Source organism: Gorilla gorilla, chromosome 21 (genome assembly GCF_029281585.2).
Source record: "Gorilla gorilla gorilla isolate KB3781 chromosome 21, NHGRI_mGorGor1-v2.1_pri, whole genome shotgun sequence".
NCBI lineage: Eukaryota > Metazoa > Chordata > Mammalia > Primates > Hominidae > Gorilla > Gorilla gorilla.
This window is the reverse complement of record NC_073245.2, coordinates 62,529,299-62,542,624: the sequence shown is the minus strand read 5'-3', so window position 1 is coordinate 62,542,624 and position 13,326 is coordinate 62,529,299. Positions and strand designations below refer to the sequence as shown.

At 56.3% G+C, this 13,326-nt stretch overlaps 1 long non-coding RNA gene across 2 annotated transcripts; it reads right to left on the bottom strand.

Annotated features, from left to right (window-relative positions):
• Nucleotides 1-423: 423 nt before the first annotated feature.
• On the bottom strand, nucleotides 424-11,344 carry PELATON (plaque enriched lncRNA in atherosclerotic and inflammatory bowel macrophage regulation). Of its 2 annotated transcripts, XR_008674598.2 has the most exons (4): nucleotides 11,179-11,344; nucleotides 3,119-3,208; nucleotides 1,328-1,413; nucleotides 424-662 (listed from the first exon to the last, which is right to left on the bottom strand). It is a non-coding gene; the product is annotated as a plaque enriched lncRNA in atherosclerotic and inflammatory bowel macrophage regulation (long non-coding RNA). The 2 variants fall into 2 exon arrangements; XR_010132321.1 differs by lacking the exon at nucleotides 11,179-11,344 and having other exon boundaries at nucleotides 1,226-1,348; nucleotides 3,119-3,184.
• Between the last annotated feature and the right edge of the window lie 1,982 nt (nucleotides 11,345-13,326).

The window sequence follows — 13,326 nt, the reverse complement described above, 5'->3', positions numbered from 1 at the left end:
CAGTGTCCTTATCTGCCATCGGCTCATAGAGTTGTTCATTCAGGCAGTCAGCCAATGTGTGTCGAGCACTTACCATCTGCCAGGCACTGCGATGGCACTGGGGGCACACAGAGAACACAACAGACAAAAATCCCTGCCCTCATGACTAGGTAGAAAGACCCTACCATGCTCAGAAGGAAGTGGAGGGGTGGTCAGGGGTGGCTTCCCATGTGGGCACCTGAAGGAGTTGTGGGAGGGAGCTGAGTGGACGCCTAGGAGAAGTGTTCCAGGCAGAGGAAACAGCCAGTGCAAAGGGCCCAGGGCAGTGTGGGCCTCAGGCTGTTTCAGGAGCAAGGAGGAAGCCAGCGTGGCTGGAGGGTGAGTGAGGAGGAAGGCTGGGAGAGGAGACAGAGGGAGGTCAGAGAGGAGGCCCTGAGAGCCAAGGAAGGAATCCGAGGGTTTATTCTCCAAGCAACAGGGATCCCTTAGAGAGGACTTCGCTGTGGACTGATGTGGGCTGGCCCGCAGTTTTAATAGCTCCCTCTGGCTGAGTGTGGAGAGGGGATTTCTGGAAGTCCAGGGAAGAGACTTCTGTGCCAGCAGAGATGAGCAGCAATGGTGGCAGTGGAGGCAGAAGGAAGGGCTTGGGTCGGGGGTCTGTTTGCAGGAGCTGCTGGGAGGACCTGCCGAGGGAGAGAAGGGAAGAGGGCATGGGTGGGGGTTGAACAGAGGCCCCCTCCACCCTCCAGGCCTCAAGGAGCCCCACAGGAAGTGGGTGGTCAGGTGGCCCAGCTGGGAAGGCTGACTGGTTTGTCCAGCCTGAAGCCCACGACCCTCTCCCCACCCTCTGCCCATGGCAGCCCAGGGCTAGAAATGTACCTGGAATGTCAGCCATGAAGCCCGGCCAGACAGTGCCCATGGGACCTGCTGGGGGCCAGGTGAGCACCCTGGCCACAGCCCTGCCTACATGGGGAATCTCTCGGACCCATTGACCAGGGTAAGTGGTAATTACAGGCCCTGGAGCAGAGATGGTGGTGACCTCCAGCCAAGACACGCAGGGACTGCGATTCGCACGCAGGACCCCTAACCAGGCACGCCCTCTTTGCTGCTGAACAGGCAACAAACTGCTCCAGAGACCAGGGCGTGTCAGCAGAAAGAGCACTGGGCTGTGAGTCTGAGACCCCCAGGGCCTTCTCTGAACCTTAGCCCCCTCATCTGCCAAAGAAATATTTATCCATGCACGCACGCTTGCATTGCTTCCCAAGTGTTTACTGGGCACTTGTCCTGGACAGGCGCTGTGCTGGGGGCTGGGTGTACAGCAGTGAACAAAACACACAAAAATCCCCACCTGGGCGATGGTGACATTCCACTGGAAAGAGACAGACAAGAAACAGGATCTACCAGCAGGTTAATTTCTAGGATACGTGCTAAGTCCTAGGAAGAAATAAAAACAGCATGAGGCCATAGGAATGAGGGGCTGGTCAGAGAAGGTGTCCCCAGGGGTGACTTTGGAGCAGAGGCCTGACCCTAGACAAGGATCTGCCATGGGGAGAGCTGGCGAGAGTGTCCTCTGTTCCAGAGGGAAGAGTGGGTGCGAAGTCCCTGAGGCAGCAGCAGGATAATTGGCAAGTTTATGGCAGAGAGATGAGGCCACCGTGGCTGTGGGTGAACAGAGAAGGGAGAGGCAGTGAGGTCAGGTGGGGCCGGGGCAGAGATCCTGCAGGCCCTGTGGGCTTCTGCTCTGAGTGAGTTGGGGGCCATGGAGGGTTCTGAGCAGAGAAGGGATAGGATCTAACTTGAGCTCTTACAGAATTCCTCTGGCTTAGGAAGGCGAGAGAGGAGGCAGGGAGACCAATGAGGAGACGACTGCAAACATCCTAGCTGGACCAGGGCAGGGCAGGGTAGTGGGGGTGGAGGACCCTTGGACATGTGGATGAGTTTGCTGATGGGCTGCCCATGGGAACAAGAGGGAGAACCCAGGTTGGGGGCCTGGGCAGCCAGGTGGCTGAGGTTGCCATCGCTGTAGCAGGGAAACTGCAGGTTTGTGGTGGGGGTAGACAGAGCTCCCTCTGAGCATGAGGCCCCACCCAGAGTAAAAGAAGGACTCCCAGTCCCCCACACCCCTGCCTCAAGCACAGATCAGTGAAGGGATTCTGTGGACAGGTGGCCCTGGAAGCTGTGATCTGCAGGGACGAGGTGCCTGCTGTCTACCTGGTGAAAGTCCTACCAATGCAGCCCTTGAGGCTGCCCAGTCGCACACCCCAGGGAGCAAACTTGGCACCTGTTCTTTGCCCTACCCTGAACATCCGCTGGGCTCCCGGGGTTGGTCCCGATGTTCATTTGGAATCTCAGGGGTGATGGGTGGGGAAGGTGGAAAAAGGTTGCACCTCTTTCCCACCCATCCCCGTCCCCCGTCAGCCAAACAGGGCTGAGGACTCGCGATCAGTTCTTCCTCTGCACCCCTGTCCCCATACCGCCCCAAAAGCTCTCAGAGACAGCGTGACTTGTGGCCTCTGCAGCCAGGAACGTGCTCTGCTCCCGTCATCTCACACTGCCCCATCCCCCTCATAGTCACTTGGTTTTCTGCACGTAAGTTCCCTTTTCATAGATGGAGGAACTGAGGTTCCGAGAGGTGGGGCAGGCTCCCAAGTTCACACTCAGGTTAAGTGACGGGGCGGGATTCACACTCAGGTCCATCTGATTCCAAAGCTCTTAAGCCCTGAGCATTATAGCTGCTGGCTTAGGTCGGCTCCCAGAAGCTGACCCAAGACAAGGGTTTGGGTGCAAGTGGGATATTTGGGAGGTGATTCTAGAAACACTGGGAAGGAGTGAGGAAGTGACACAAGGAAGGTAGATGAGCAGGTCTCCTCAGTGGGCAACAGGAGCCCAACCCCCCAGAGGCCTCTGGGAGAACTCGCAGAAAGTACCTTCCCACTGTCCCCTGAGCCAGAAGCAAGGAAGCTGAGTGGGGGGACAAACAGACCCCATCTCTACTGGCAAGGGTCTCTCACTTGTTTCCCACACTCTCGTGGCCAGAGGAAGCCCTTGGGCAAGAGATTCAGGATAGCAGCTGCAAGGGCGACCTCCCAGGTGGGCACCAACAGCTTCTGAGCCCCCCAACTTCCAGGACAGCACTCACCCCAGGGAACAGGATGATGTTCAGTAGGATGTGACTGAGCTGCGTGACCTTGGCAAGTAGCTTCATCTCTCAGAGCCTCAGTTTTCTACTCTGAAGAAAGGAATCATTAAAAAAAAAAAAAAAAAAAAAACTGTTTCACAAGGGTTGCCGGGGATTCGATGGGACATGAGGTAAAGGTCTGAGAATCACACGTGGCACATAGGAGGTGCGTTTTATGTATTTGTGGTTAAATGAGAGCATGCCTGGCGCATAGAAGCCACTCCACTATAACAGCTATTATCATTATTATTATAGTTTTGTTGTTGTTGTTGTTTAGGACCTCTCCAAGACTGCGCAAGCCTAGGTCTGCTCTGTGGGGACAAGATGGTGGCTGGACAACCTCCCCAGTTTCCTGGGTCCCACAGCCTCTTGCTTAAGGCTGCCTGAACTTTGGGGAAACAGAGGAGGAGGAGAAGGAGGAGGAAGGGGCGGAGGCCTAGGTCAGGCCTGCTAGAGGTAACCACGGGCAGTGACCCCGCCTGAGAGGCCCCCATTCACCCGTCCACCCATCGCCAGAGCTGCCTGCCCATTCCACACAGGGGACGCCTCGTCTTGCACAACACAGGAAGGAGGAGGCCTGGGTGGCGGTGGGTGACGCCGGGACCCCGTGTCCACCCGGCTGCAGACGGGATGGGCAAGGGAGGCCCCGCCAGGCTTCCTGTGTGCCGAGCACACTGGGCAGAAAGGAGAAGTGGGGTCCAAGGTCACTGGGAGCTCTGGGCAGCACCTTCCCCTCCCTGGCCCAACTGTTCCGCCAGTTCTCCCTGACTCAGGCACCCCGGGTTCAAACCCCACCAGCTCAGCCGTGTACCAGCTGCATGACTCTGGAACACACAGCTCTCAGGGCCTCTGTGTCAGTCACTGCCAGGGTGCGGGGAAGCCCTCTGGGGGCTTGTCATCATCATCCCCATTTCACAGATAAGGAAACCAAGGCCATGGGGTATTTTCTCTCTCTCTTTTTCTCCTTTTTTTTTTTTTTTAAGACAGATGGGGGGTCTTGCCCTGTTGCCCAGGCTGGAGTGGAGTGGCACAGTCATAGCCCACTTCAGCCTCAATCTCCTGGGCTCAAGCAATTCTCCCACCTCAGCCTCTCAAGTAACTGGGACTACAGGCGTGCACCACTACACTCAGCTAATTTTTTTTTCCCCCTAGAGATGGGTTCTCACTCTGTTGCCCAGGCTGGTCTGGAACTCCTGGCCTCAAGCAATCCTCCCACCTCGGCCCACCGTCATAAGGTATTTTCAAACAGCATTTGTTATACTTGAAGATTTAGAGGTACAACAGGGGAGTGCAGACCTGAGGACCTACTGGGTGCCGCAGACACACCAATGAGGCCAGCGTGGCCCCTATCCTCCATCCTGGGTCCACAGCAGGCATTACTAATCAATAATGAGTCTCCTTCCTAGTATCGTAGATGCAGCCTCAGAGCCCTGCTCAACACAGCTCTTCCGCCACAGTCTCCATCCGAGCACCCAAGGCCTGAGTCAGTGGGGAAGGTAGATCTGCCTGCTCCATCCAGCAACAAACTGGACCAGAGGAAAAAATCTGCTCAAGAGCGAGGCTGCCCTCTGGCAAGCTACCTTGGGGTACTTCCCTCGAACTTGTCTCCCCCAGCTGGCTGGGAGTCTCAGGCTCACTTCCTTGGAGGCAAACTTGATCTGGAAAAGGCAGCTCAGAGGAAGCATCTGCCGGCTCCCAGGCAGCCAGCAGGGCTGGAGCAGGGGGTGCTGGAGCAGAGGCAGAATTAGGAGATCAGCAGGGCCCAGGCAGACCTGGGGCAGGAGGTGGTGGGAAACAGTGACAGAGGAACTGGAGCTGGGCCTGTTCCTGGAGAGGAAGGGTCCAGGACAGGGCAGGGAACCAGCTGGGACCCGGAGAGGCCAGATCGCCAGCAGGTTGTGGGCCCCACCGGCAGTGCCAGGGAAAGTCCAGTGACCCAGAGTGCCCGGGGCCGGGGGGGATTGTGTAAAAGGAAAAATGAAACTGAATGCAGAGCCCTGGGCCTCCCGCCAGGCCTGGCCATCTCTCCCCACATTCACTGGCATCGCCCCCGTCCAAGTTGCCATCCTCGCTTGCCTGGACATCTGCGGCCATCTCCGGCTGGGTGTCCCTGCTTCACACAGCCAGAGGGATCTGAAATGGGATCCCGCCCAAGTCTCTCCCCTGCTTTGACCCTCCAGTGACTGCCCATCCCATTGGAGATGTGATTCACAGCCCACCCCTGGCCCCGAGCCCTGGATGTACGGCCCCAGCCTGGTCTCCACCACCCTCTCCTGCTTCTCTCCCCCACACTCATGCCCCGCCAGCAACACTATTTCCTTCCTGTCCCTTAAATCTATCAACCTCATTCCCCACTCCGGGCCTATGCCTTTGCTGTGCTGCCTGTGACACCTTCCCCCATATTTTCCTTTGGTGGCTGCATCTCAGTGAGGTCTCAATAAATGCCCTCCCTCCAGAACCCCCAACCCCGAGCTACCCCAGACTCCTTCCCTGTCACCCTCCACCATATGCCTCTGGCATGTGTTTGTAGTACCTGTGTCTGGAAGTGTCTGCTTATTTGTTTACTTGTCTTTCTCACCAGAACATCAGCTCCACCAGGGTAAGGGCAATGTCCACCCTGGTCACTGCTGTATCCCCAATGCCTGGCACAGTACTGGACACAAAGTAGGTGCTCAATAAATATTTGTTGAAAGAGACTGAGAGGAAGCTGCTTAAATCAGCTAGAAGATTCTCACTGAGACCTTCCAAGTCCCCACGTGCCATCCCTCCCTGGGGATGACAGGCCGTTCCCCGCCATATGTCAGTCTCTGAGTGGTGCACGGTGTTGGAGAGAATTCTGGTTGCAGCAGGAAAGATGATCAATTAGTGATGTCTGCCACAAACCAGGAAAGGCAGGGCAGCTCCAAAGAGATGTGGGCTCCAAAGGTGATGGGGGCATTTTTGTCTTGTTTGTTCATTGCTCCACAGTACCAGGACAATGCCTGAAATCTAATAGGCGCTCAATAAATATTTGTGGAATGTCATATACATGGGTTCCTTATCTAATTGGCTACTCCTTTCAGGGAGAAAAACACTTTTAGCTTATTCAACCAACAACTGCTGGCTAGCCATTCAGTGAAGACCCACTGTGTGCTAATCTGAGAACATTCCGGAGAGACTGATCCTCCATTTACAGAATAGGAAGCCAAGGTCTTCTTGGGACTTGATGGAGGTCACCAGCTGGGTTCAGCTGACCCCAGAGTTCTGTAAGAACCCAGACTCGAGGCCTGGGGTGGGAGGGTGAGGCCTCCCCAGACTCCTGCTCCCCACCCCTGGGCATCCCCAGCCCCCTCCCTAGGGCACGGAGGGGTGAGGACAGGCGGCTGCTGCTTCCCTTTTGGGGCATGTCACAGGGCTGTGGTTAAACGGAAGCAGGGCCCCTGCCCATCCCGAATGCAGGCCCCCGAGGGCCCCACCCTCCCCATTCCCTGCCCAGACTCTTCCCAGCTGACCATGGGCATCAGTTCCCCGTTCCTCTTTTCTCTGAGCAGAAGGAAGTGGGTGGGGCCATGAGAACATCTCACAGACTCAGTTTCCCCATCTGACAAGTGGGTTCAACCCCTGGCACCTAAAGGGGTTGGTCTGTGGGTGGGGGTTCAGTGAGATAAATCATGAAAGACGAAGAGACAGTGATTGTTATACCCAGACCAGGAAGGCAGAGGTGGGCGGAAGTGCCAGGTGACCCTGTCTCCTATCCCACTGAGGATCGAGTCCAGATGACCACCCCTGGCCCCAAGCCCTGGAGTATTCAGGAAGAAGCTGGTGCTGCTGGCTCAGATCCTCCCAAGAACCCCTCTGCCTTTGGCATAGAGACTGGGCTGCTTTCACTGGGAGCCTGTCCAGCCCCCACCTCACCTTCCTCTCCACATCTGCCCCTCACTGAGAACCGTCCGCCACGTGGAGCTGCGAGCCTGTTAGCCTCTCCTACTCTGCTCCATTTCACAGCAGGGCCCTTGCATGTGCTGTGTCCACTTGCTGGAATATTCGTTCCTCCCTTTCTCATCTGCTTGGCCTCTACTCACCCTTCAGTTCCCAGCTCAGCTTCTAGGAAGCTTTCCCGAACACCCTAACCACATCAACCTCCTTCCCCCTTTACTGACCCTCAGATCACCTTGTACTTGTCACAGTCACAAATTGACATTTTGAAGGGTGTTCATGTCCCCCACAGGCCTGGGAGCTTCTTGTAGGCAGGGATCATTGTCACCCCCAGCTCAGTGGGTGCTTCATTGTGTGTTGAATGAATGAATGAATGAATGATGAAGAATGAACGAAGGGGACAGGCAAGTCACATCCCCCAGACAACCTCACCAGACACATCCTGCTCGAGCCTTTGGGTCCTGCCCTGCCCGGACCCCCTTCTCCAGGCTGGCTCTTTCTGCCACGCCGTTTCTGGTCCTCAAAATGCCCCCTCCCTCATCTCTCGCCTCACTTTCCCAGATGGAGACCAAAGGGACAGACCTCGATCATGGGCTTTCAAACTGGGTTCCACTGAGCCTGGTGGTATTCTAAGGACAGGCCCTCGGGTCACCTGGAGAAGTGGTAAAGGTGGGGGGCCCCCACTCCTTATACCTACCAGGACAGCATCCCCTTGATCTTTTTTGTATTCAGGGCAGCCACCGTGCAGGCGCTTTAACCAACGAGAATTCAACTGCACACACTCAGCAAAAAGAACAAATACAGCCTTGGAGAGAGAAGAGCCAATTGCCAGGTGGCTGTATCGGGAGAGGGAGATGTGGGCTGGTGGATCCCCCAAGGCCGAGTCTGCTGGGTGCGATTCCAGCTTTAATACAGACCTGTTGCTACGATGTGGTCCTTGAACGCAGGCCACAGGGTGGCCCCATGAGACCCAGCTGAAGCGGCCGTGGGATTACGCAGGCGGAATCTATGGAGAGACCGTACATCCGCCTCCGTTGGAGGGGCCACGTCCTTCCTGTGGAATCCCCAAGGGGAAGTTGGCCGTGGTGGATTGCCACCTTGCCAGACAGCTCGGGTGCTTGCGCCTGAATGAGGCAGGCCATCGCTCAGGGTCCTCTGTTTGAACAATAGGCACCACAGCTCAGGAAAAGAGAAAACAAAAACAATAACCATTGGACAAGATGCCCCCAAAGGGAACACCGAGCATGGACCAAAATTTCCTAAATTCCATTCCGTGCAACTGTCTCCTTCCAGATTCCTGGAGGTTCTGTGATACGGAAAGAAGGTTCCAGGCTCCAGTGCCCATTGCTCTGGGCATGATGGAGGCTCGGAGCTGCTCTCCCCACCACTGGGACACCCACCGTCATCCAGGCAGTGATCCTGGAAGAGGAAAGGCGGTGACCTCAGCCCAGGGGTCACCTTGGGACCCAGACACCATCCCTATGGACTGCATCTGTGGGAGGACCCACGGAGCCCAGCGCCAGCTGCTGTGTTCTGCGCACTGCCGTGTGCTGGCCCCGTGCTGAATAAGACACAGTCCCCACTTGCCGAAGCTGACCTTTGGCAGGTGTGGTAGGGGTGGGCAGGGCTACTTTCAGGGATGGTCTGGGAGGCCTCTCTGAGGTGCACAGGCCCGAGTGAGGGGATGGGGCTGATCATGGAAAGATCCAGAAAAACAGCACCCAGGAGAGGTGGGGCAAAGCTCCATGTGTTCTAGCAGGAGGAGGGAGGTCACTGCGGGCAGGGAAGAGGGGAGGGGAGGTGGGGAGGGGGAAGGCCATGCAGGGCTGTCCTTGGGACCAGAGCAGGGACTGTCTTTCTCTCTGAGGGAGGTAGGAGTAGGGTTTGGAGTGAGGCAATGGTGTGACCTGACTTGGGTTCCAACAGGAGCCCTCTGGCTGAGTGTGGAGGGCTGTGTGGGGTGGGTGGGGAGTCCAGGGCGGAGATTCTGCCCAGGCAGGCAAGCAATGACCAGACAGAGGAGGGAAGACTTGTCGAGTTCTGGATTCAGTCCACAGGCAGAGCCGATGGAATTTGCTGAGGATTGAATGTTGGGGTTAGAGAGAGAGGAGTTAAGGACAACTCTGGGGTCTGAGGCCTGGCCCACTGGGTGGGTGGCAGTGCAGTCTTCTCAGCTGGGAAAGACACCCATGTCTCCCAGTGGGGTGCGCCCCTGGGACACCCATGGACAGACTGACAGAGCCCGCATAAAGGCACGAGGGACCCCGCACACCTGAGCTCACGGAGCAAGGGTCAGATGAAGGCAGGAGAGGGGTCGTTTTCAAGGCCCAAGGAGGAACGGGCAGGGAGGTAAGAGGAGAACCAGCGAGACCAGCGAGCCGCCATCAAGAGGCTGGGGAAGACTGTGCTCAAGGAGGGGGCAGTTACCCAGGGGGCAGACACTGCCAAGAGGACCAGCCAGAGAAGGCCGAGCAAACCCAGGCCCACTGTGCCACTTAGGCCGTCAGTGAGACTCCAGCTGGTGGCCAGCCCAGCCGTGCCCCCATCACCTTCGGAGCCCACATCTCTTTGGAGCAGCCAGACAGGCTGAACCCTAATTGGCCTGAGTCAGCCACAGGAATTCCTTTCTGGTTCAAATGCGGACATGTGAGCCCATCATTCCATGAGACACCAGGGGACATCCACTGGGACATGTAAGAAAAATTGTTGGCCGGGCACGGTGGCTCACGCCTGTAATCCTAGCACTTTTGGGAGGCTGAGGTCGGTGGATCACCTGAAGTCAGGAGTTTGAGACCAGCCTGGCCAACATGGTGAAAACTCATCTCTACTAAAAATACAAAAAATTAGCTGGGCGTGTTGGCCCGCGCCTGTAATCCCAGCTATGTGGGAGGCTGAGGTAGAAAAATCACTTGAACCCAGGAGGCGGAGGTTGCAGTAAGCCGAGATCGCACCATTGCACTCCAGTCTGGGCAACAGAGCAAGACTCTGTCTCAAAAAAAAAAAAAAGTGAGATCCTGGAGGAGAAAGTCCCCTTTTCTGTTCATCTCTTCCTAGTTAGGATGTGATCATGTGGGACATGATGTCTTGAGCCACGGCAGGCACTGGGGCCCATGAAGAAAGAGAAGTGAAGAGATGCCTACCTAGAGCGCAGGGAGCCTGCCCTGAACACTGGAATGGCCCCACGTTAGACTTCATGTTATAAGATTTAATTAATATTTTTACTGTTGTAGTCATAGAAGATGGCCTAATTGGGGCAAGAGGAAACATAGGAATGAACCTGAGACAGGGGAGAAAATGGAGAGAGGAGGGATGAGGGCTGGAAGGGGGTCAGAAGCACCCAAGCACGGGGTTCAGATGCACAGCAGGCTCCCTAGGTGTGAGTTGCTGTTTCTGCAAACAGGAGTTGTTCCCTGAGCACCTACTCTCTACCAGGCACATTTCCAAGCCCTGGGTGTCCATCAAGTCCTTTAATCCTCCCAGCAGTGCCAGGGAGGCTTCACCTGCTCCCCACATCTCTGCTTCCCCCGCCCCATGTTCAGATTCTAAAAAACCAAAAGGGCTCCCTCTAATTCATCTCGCCCCCAGAGAGCACTGACTCCCCACGGTGTCCCACTGAGCCCCACTGAGTCCAGTCCACCTCAACTTTCCTGCCTCTGGGAACAGGGTACCCACCCTCTGAGGGCCCCACTTCCCAAAGTTCTTTGTCCTGGCACAGCAGGTGCTGAGTACCTCCCTGGACCTCTGTTTCCGCATCTGTAAAAAGCCACTGATCCCAGTTGCACCTCCTAGGCTGGTTGTGAGGACCCAGGAAGGGCCCTTGGCCCAGTGCCTGGCCTATAGTAGGGCTCGGTAAGCGTGAAATCTGATTATTGCCCATTATATTTATGGTTATACACAGGGCTGGCCCTGCCTCCTGCTGGAGCCATGGGTCTGTCCAGGTTGAGGAGCTGAGGTGCTTGGAGCGTCCCCAGGTCCCAAACAGGGAGCTGGAGTAGGAGGCGGGAGCATGAAGTCTCCTGGGCCCCGCCCGCCACCTCGCCCTGCCGCCCCTGCTCAGCAGCTGCCCCGCCCTGCCACCTTGGTCTCTGAGAACCCATTGTTCCTACCTGGCTCTGCTCCAGGGTCCTGGCCTTGCCACTTCCCTCTAGGATCCCCCGCCACCCCCGGGGCTTGGGCCTCCCCACGGGGTCCTAAATTGGGTGCCAGATGTGGCAGCTGTCCAGCAATGGGAACAGGAGCTGGAACCCCAGCTCTGCTACATCCCAGCTGTGTGACCTTGGGTGCTTCCCCTCTCCGAGCCTCAGCTTCCTTGTTGGTTAAATGGGGTGACGGGACCTCACAGGGCTGTCATGAGGGTTTCGTGAGCTCAGGATGGCAGAGTGCCCAGCATGTGGTAGGGCTCGGGAACATTCATCCTAATTTCTCTGCTCCTCACGGGCCTAGAGGAAGAGCCAGGAACAGCAGAGGCAGTGGCCAGAGTGGGTAGAGCACTGGAAGGGGAGTCTAAGGCCAGGGTCCTGGCTCCAACCCTGCTGTGTGACCTCGGGCAGGCTGTGGGTATCTCTGGGCCCCAGAATGAGGGAAAGAAGTAGCTGGGATCCTCCTTCCTCCCCAGCAAGCAAAGCAGAGGGGTGGTGCCAAGTTTTCTTTTCATTTTTTTTATTTTCAGCACAAAGGGCTCAAATGGAAAGCAGCTGCAGAGACAGAGAATCCGATTGTGAAGGCACCCGAGACTCCAGGCAGGCGGAAGAGACAGCGTCTTGGGTGCTGGGCTGGGTAACAGAGGCCAGGGTATTGACCAGAGACTCCAACAAGCAGGGGACAGCTTGTGGGGTGGGGGGTGGTCTCCCACCCCTTCTTCAGGGTGCTGGCCTAGGAGACAGGGACCCCGCCTCGGGCATCTCCTGCTCAACCTCAGTTTCTGTGTCCAGACATGGGCAGGCCATCCTGACTCTCTTAGCCTTGGTTTCCATCTGCAAAATGTGTCCAGTAGTGGCACCTTCCTTCTAGGGAGGGGTTGTGTGGTTAAGGTCTCGGGGCGGGCTCCTCAGTCAAACAGGCTTGGCTTTGATCCTGCCTCTGCCTCTCACTAACTGTGTGACCTGGAGTAAGCCACCTCCCCTCCCTGTGCCTTGATTTTCCCATCTGTGAAATGGAAACAATAATAGAACTAATCTGCTGGGGAGATGAACTGAGAAGACTCAGCCTGGCGCCTGGAGCAGAGTAAAGACTAATGATTATTGTTGTCTTTCTTTTTGGAGGCAGAGTCTCACTCTGTTGCCCAGCCTGGAGTGCAGTGGCAGTGGCGCGATCTCGGCTCACTACAAGCTCCACCTCCCAGGTTCAATCATTGACCCTCCAGCCTCAGCCTCCAGAGAAGCTAGGACTATAGGCTCACACCACCAGGCCCAGCTAATTTTTTGTATTTTTAGTAGAGACCAGGTTTCACCATGTTGACCAGGCTGGTCTTGAACTCCTGGCCTCAAGTGATCTGCCTGCCTTAGCCTCCCAAAGTGCTGGGATTCCAGGTGTGAGCCACCGCATCCAGGCATCTTTCTTATTATTATTATCCCAGGAGCTCCACCTGCTAAGGCCCCAGCCTCAGAAAGCCTCCATTCCCCTGAGTGCTGGTTCATCTCAAAAATTTCCTCACATATTTCTTGAGCAGCAACTATGCCGGTCTTGGCAAAGCCAAGGCTCTACCTAGGAGAAGAAAGACATTAAATGAAGGACCCGTGTGTGAAGGGCTTGGTGAGTAGCAGGGGCTCACTGACACTGTTCACCAGCACCTGCCCCCTCAGCTGCTCTGTGCTGGACTCTTTCTGGGCTCTGGGGACACAGTCCTCAGGGGAGTCCCAATCAGAGGGTCTGGGTGGGGGTGAGAAGCTGGTGTGTGGATGAGGCAGTTTCTCACACTGTAGCAAGGTCTGTGATGGAGGAAGTCCAGGTGACTTTGGGAGCCAGAGGTCAGGATGGGCTTCCTGGAGGAAGTGGTTAGGAATGAAAATAACATCTATTCAGCATTATTATTATGATTTGTCAGGCACTGTTCTCTCCTCAACACCCCGCTCCAGAAGGTTTTCTTCTCACACACCCATTCTACAAGTGAGTCTGGGATCAAAGAGGCCCAGTAGGGTGTCAGAGGTCACGTAGCCAAGACATGGAGGAGCTGAGATGAAACCCCGCAGTGGGACACTGCCCCACCTGCCCCCCGACAGTGCTCTCCAGCCTCCAGGCCTTTGCTCCGGCTTTTC